Here is a 5,000-nt window from a genome sequence, read left to right as displayed (position 1 = left end):
TCATGTCGTTACAGTGCTAAAGAGCCCCGGGACGAGCCCCGGGACGGGCCTCGGGACGGGCCCCGGGACAAGCCCCGGGACGAGCCCCGGGACGAGCCTCGGTCAGTGGTCATGATCACACTCATTTGGAGGCAAAGGGAACTGTAAGAACAACATGTTTTATAAGTCTTTTTACAGGAAGATCAAGAACATTTGAATTGAAATAGTAATTGACTCTGGACTCGATGCGACTTATTTGTAGTGTCATCATTTTTGTGTTATTTAATGGATGTTTTTTGTGGCTTATGTTCAAATACATAAATAAAAATATTGTTGAGGATAAAGGACTAGATTGACATTAGAATGAAGATAAATTTGGACTAGATGGGAGAGAATATGTAAACAGTAAATGTATTGTTTTTTGTCCATTCTTTTTGTATATTTCCTTTGCTGTTTGTGCCGTAGTCCGTATTCAGTTTTGTGTTTTAATTGTATTATCTTTTTTTTTTTACATAAAACAATTAATATTAATAAAAATAATAATCAAGTCTGATCTGGACCTTCTCCAGCCGTCTCCAAAAGCCTTTTTCTCCCACAGAGACATAAAGCAGAGCTCTTAAAGGAGAACGTACACCAGGGGTCAATTCTATTGTCCAGGGGCTGGACTTTCCTTAGAGCACTACAGCACACTTTTACGTTTTAGCACTATACTATCCACTAACAACTCACAGTAGGGCAATTCAACATAAATATACTTACAATTATAATAGTATTGCTCTGTCACATCACAAAAGCAGAAATAAACAAAGGAGGACTAAGCCAAGGAAAACCAAAACCTTAATAAGCTCTAAATCAGGACTAAAGTGGGACTAAAACAGGACTAAAACAGGACTAAAGCGGGACTAAAACGAGACTAAAACAGGACTAAACAGGGACTAAAACAGGACTGAAACAGGACTAATGCAGGTCTAAAACAGGACTAAAGCGGGACTAAAACGGGACTAAAGCAGGACTAAAGTGGGACTAAAACAGGACTAAAGCGGGACTAAAACGAGACTAAAGTGGGACTAAAACAGGACTTAAGTGGGACTTAAGCGGGACTAAAGCAGGACTAAAGTGGGACTAAAACAGGACTAAAGTGGGACTTAAGCGGGACTAAAAGAGGACTAAAGTTGTTGTTGTTGTTGTTGTTTTATGGCGGTTGGCATCCAAGTGTTGCATTACCGCCAGACTTTATTCCTCAGACTTTGTCGTAGTCCTCAGACTCTGTTGTTGTTGTTGTTGTTGTTTTATGGCGGTTGGCATCCAAGTGTTGCATTACCGCCAGACTTTATTCCTCAGACTTTGTCGTAGTCCTCAGACTCTGTCGTAGTCTGTAAAAGTACTTCCATTGCTTTGGTGTTACAAAGCCCATGAGGTCATGATATGTCTTTGTGACTAGAATAGTTGTTGTTGTTTCAGAGACCAACCGGCTTTATTCCAGGGAGACTCTTCTTCATCTTCCTCAGACTCTGTCGTAGTCCGTAAAAGTACTCCTTCCATTGCTTTGGTGTTACAAAGCCCATGAGGTCATGATATGTCTTTGTGACCGGCTTTATTCCAGGGAGACTCTTCTTCATCTTCCTCTCCTTCTTTGACGTTCGGTGCTTCCACCGTACAGCTTTATTCTTTAGGCTTGTTGTTGTTGTTGTTGTTGTTGTTTTATGGCGGTTGGCATCCAATTGTTGCATTACCGCCAGACTTTATTCCTCAGACTTTTCGTAGTCCTCAGACTCTGTCGTAGTCCGTAAAAGTACTCCTCCCATTGCTTTGGCGTTACAAAGCCCATGAGGTCATGATGTGTTTTTGTGACTAGAATAGTTGTTGTGTTGTTGTTGTTGTTGTTTTTTCATTCTATAGGCTTTAATATGTCCACTGATTTCGCCGCTTGGTAGCCGTGCGTCTACGAGACTGGGCGAGGACAGGAGACCACCCCCACCCCCATCTCGTCACTCTGATCACTCTGACTCCCATTTAGCGCCTTTAGCCTGTTTTCTATATCTGCCCAATCAAGCTCCTTTGTTCCAAGGAATCTCCCTGCAGCTTTAGCAATGATCCTGATCCTTTCAGTTCTGCTTTGAGTCTGAGCAGCACAGTTTACAACATCCACCATAAAGAGTACAAAATCCTCTCTATCCACAACCAGGGTATTCTCATTAATTCTGGAACCTGCACACTTGGGACCTCCACTCTTGAAACCTTCACACTTCTTGGGAGCCACCCTGGCCTCTCTCATTTCGCCCTGGCTGGGAGCAGCGCTGGCTCCTCTCTCTGTATTTACTCTAAACTCGTTACTTGAAACTTTCTTGACTGCATCTGCATAGGATATACCTTGAGAGACCTTTATTTTCTGCACCTCAGCAGCTCTTTTGCTATACCTGCATCCCCCGTAGGCAGAGCTATGTTCTTCCCCACAGTTACAGCACTTCAGTTTTGCTCCCACGTCACACTTCCCATACTCGTGGTCTCCTGCACATTTACCACATCTTTGCCTCCCTCTACAGACCGCTGCAATATGCCCAAAGCGCTGGCACTTAAAGCAACGCAGGGGCGGTGGAACATATGGCCTAACGTCATGGCACATGAACCCAATGAACACAAAAAAAAAAAAAAAAATTGATGATGATGATGATGAACACCTTACTAGGCAGGCACCTCCCTTCAAGTGTTACCATTACCGACAAGCTGTCACATCTTACCCCAGACCGGGTCACCTTCAAACGCCTAGCGTCCACCACCGTAGCTCCAGTCAAATTCTCCTTAACTTCATCCACAGACGTCGCCGTAGGGACACCTACGATAACTCCTCTGACCGTGTTTCTTTCAGCATCAGACACAAGAATGTCCTTTCCACCCAGACGTTTAGTTCCAATCGCCTTCCGTTGCTGAGCCGCGTCCTTGCACACGACCAGCAGCGAGCCATCTCTAAGGACACTCGCACTCTTGATCACTCCCACAGCTACAGTTAGGCTCTTTGACAATGCCACTGAATTCCACTCCTTAAAGGATGCACTATCCTGTGCAAGCTTTATGATCACCTTACAGTCTCTGCTCTCACCCCGGACATCAATAGCTTCAGCCTCATCCTGCTGCTCATTCCCAGAACCCTCGGACGAGCTAAGGGACTTTTTACGTTTCCGGGCACGTGCAGGCAGAAAAGGCTGCTCCTCCACGCCGTCCAGAACGTCTTCCATCCCCGATCCACTCTCCTCCGCCATCTCCCGTCAAAGTTCTTGTTGTTGTTGTTGTTGTTGTTTTATGGCGGTTGGCATCCGAGTGTTGCATTACCGCCAGACTTTACTCCTCAGACCCTTCGCAGTCCTCAGACTCTGTCGTAGTCCATGTTGTTGTTGTTGTCTCTCAGTGGGACTTAAACGGGACTAAAACCGGACTAAAGTGGGACTTAAGCGGGACTAAAACGAGACTAAAGTGGGACTAAAACAGGACTAAAGTGGAACTAAAACGAGACTAAAGCGGGACTAAAACAGGACTAAAGTGGGACTTAAGCGGGACTAAAACAGGACTAAAGTGGGACTTAAGCGGGACTAAAACAGGACTAAAGTGGGACTAAAACAGGACTAAAGTGGGACTTAAGCGGGACTAAAAAAGGACTAAAGTGGGACTAAAGCGGGACTAAAACAGGACTAAAGTGGGACTAAAACAGGACTAAAGTGGGACTAAAACGAGACTAAAGCGGGACTAAAACAGGACTAAAGTGGGACTTAAGCGGGACTAAAACAGGACTAAAGTGGGACTTAAGCGGGACTAAAACAGGACTAAAGTGGGACTAAAGCGGGACTAAAACGAGACTAAAACGGGACTAAAACAGGACTAAAGTGGAACTAAAACGAGACTAAAGCGGGACTAAAACAGGACTAAAGTGGGACTTAAGCGGGACTAAAACAGGACTAAAGTGGGACTTAAGCGGGACTAAAGCGGGACTAAAACCGGACTAAAGTGGGACTAAAGCGGGACTAAAACGAGACTAAAGCTGGACTAAAACAGGACTAAAGTGGGACTTATGCGGGACTAAAACAGGAATAAAGTGGGACTAAAGCGGGACTAAAACGAGACTAAAGCGGGACTAAAACAGAACTAAAGTGGGACTAAAACGAGACTAAAGCGGGACTAAAACAGGACAAAAGTGGGACTTAAGCGGGACTAAAGCGGGACTAAAACGAGACTAAAGCGGGACTAAAGCAGGACTAAAGTGGGACTTAAGCGGGACTAAAACAGGACTAAAGTGGGACTAAAGTGGGACTAAAACAGGACTAAAGTGGGACTAAAGTGGGACTAAAACGGGACTAAAGCGGGATTAAAACAGGACTAAAACAGGACTAAACAGGGACTAAAACAGGACTAAAACAGGACTAAAGCAAGACTAAAGCAGGACCAATGCAGGTCTAAAGCAGGACTAAAGAAGGACTAAAGCAGGACTAAAGTGGGTCAGAAGTAGGACTAAAGCAGGACTAAAGAAGGACTAAAGCAGGACTAAAGCAGGTCTGAAGCAGGTCTGAAGCAGGACTAAAGCAGGACTAAAGCAGGTCTAAAGCAGGTCTAAAGCAGGACTAAAGCAGGTCTGAAGCAGGTCTGAAGCAGGACTAAAGCAGGACTAAAGCAGGACTACCCTGATCTTGAACAGTGTTACAAAATTTGGATCAATTGATGTTAAAAGCAGCATAGTGCAGTGGACGACCACAATAACAGAGCTAACTGTGCCATCTAGAGGTCTACAAAACAGTCAGCTCCACCTTAATTCCCTCTGTAACCAGTGATAAACTAATGCTAATGTGGGCACTAGGGGAGGGACGAGACAAGACAAGATTTTAATACAATTTAAAGGAATAATAGAGGATTTCTTGCCGATTTGAGAGCTCAAGCGATTGTTAGTGTCTTTTTAAAAAAAACTCACCCTCCTGTTGTTTCCAAAAAGCCGCCTACCATCAAACCTCGTGCATGAGCAGGCAACAGCCCCGCTGCTA

The 5,000-nt window shown here is 44.6% G+C and overlaps 1 protein-coding gene across 1 annotated transcript in view; it reads right to left on the bottom strand.

Moving 5' to 3' along the window:
• Positions 1-5,000, bottom strand: part of sema3d (sema domain, immunoglobulin domain (Ig), short basic domain, secreted, (semaphorin) 3D) — a 97,393-nt gene that overhangs the window by 29,223 nt on the left and 63,170 nt on the right. The gene's annotated exons all lie outside the window — the stretch shown is intronic.

This window comes from Eucyclogobius newberryi, unplaced genomic scaffold (assembly GCF_026437365.1).
Source record: "Eucyclogobius newberryi isolate DKJ021-1_F unplaced genomic scaffold, fEucNew1.0.hap1 SCAF_7, whole genome shotgun sequence".
NCBI lineage: Eukaryota > Metazoa > Chordata > Actinopteri > Gobiiformes > Gobiidae > Eucyclogobius > Eucyclogobius newberryi.
This window is presented reverse-complemented; position numbering and strand designations above follow the sequence as displayed.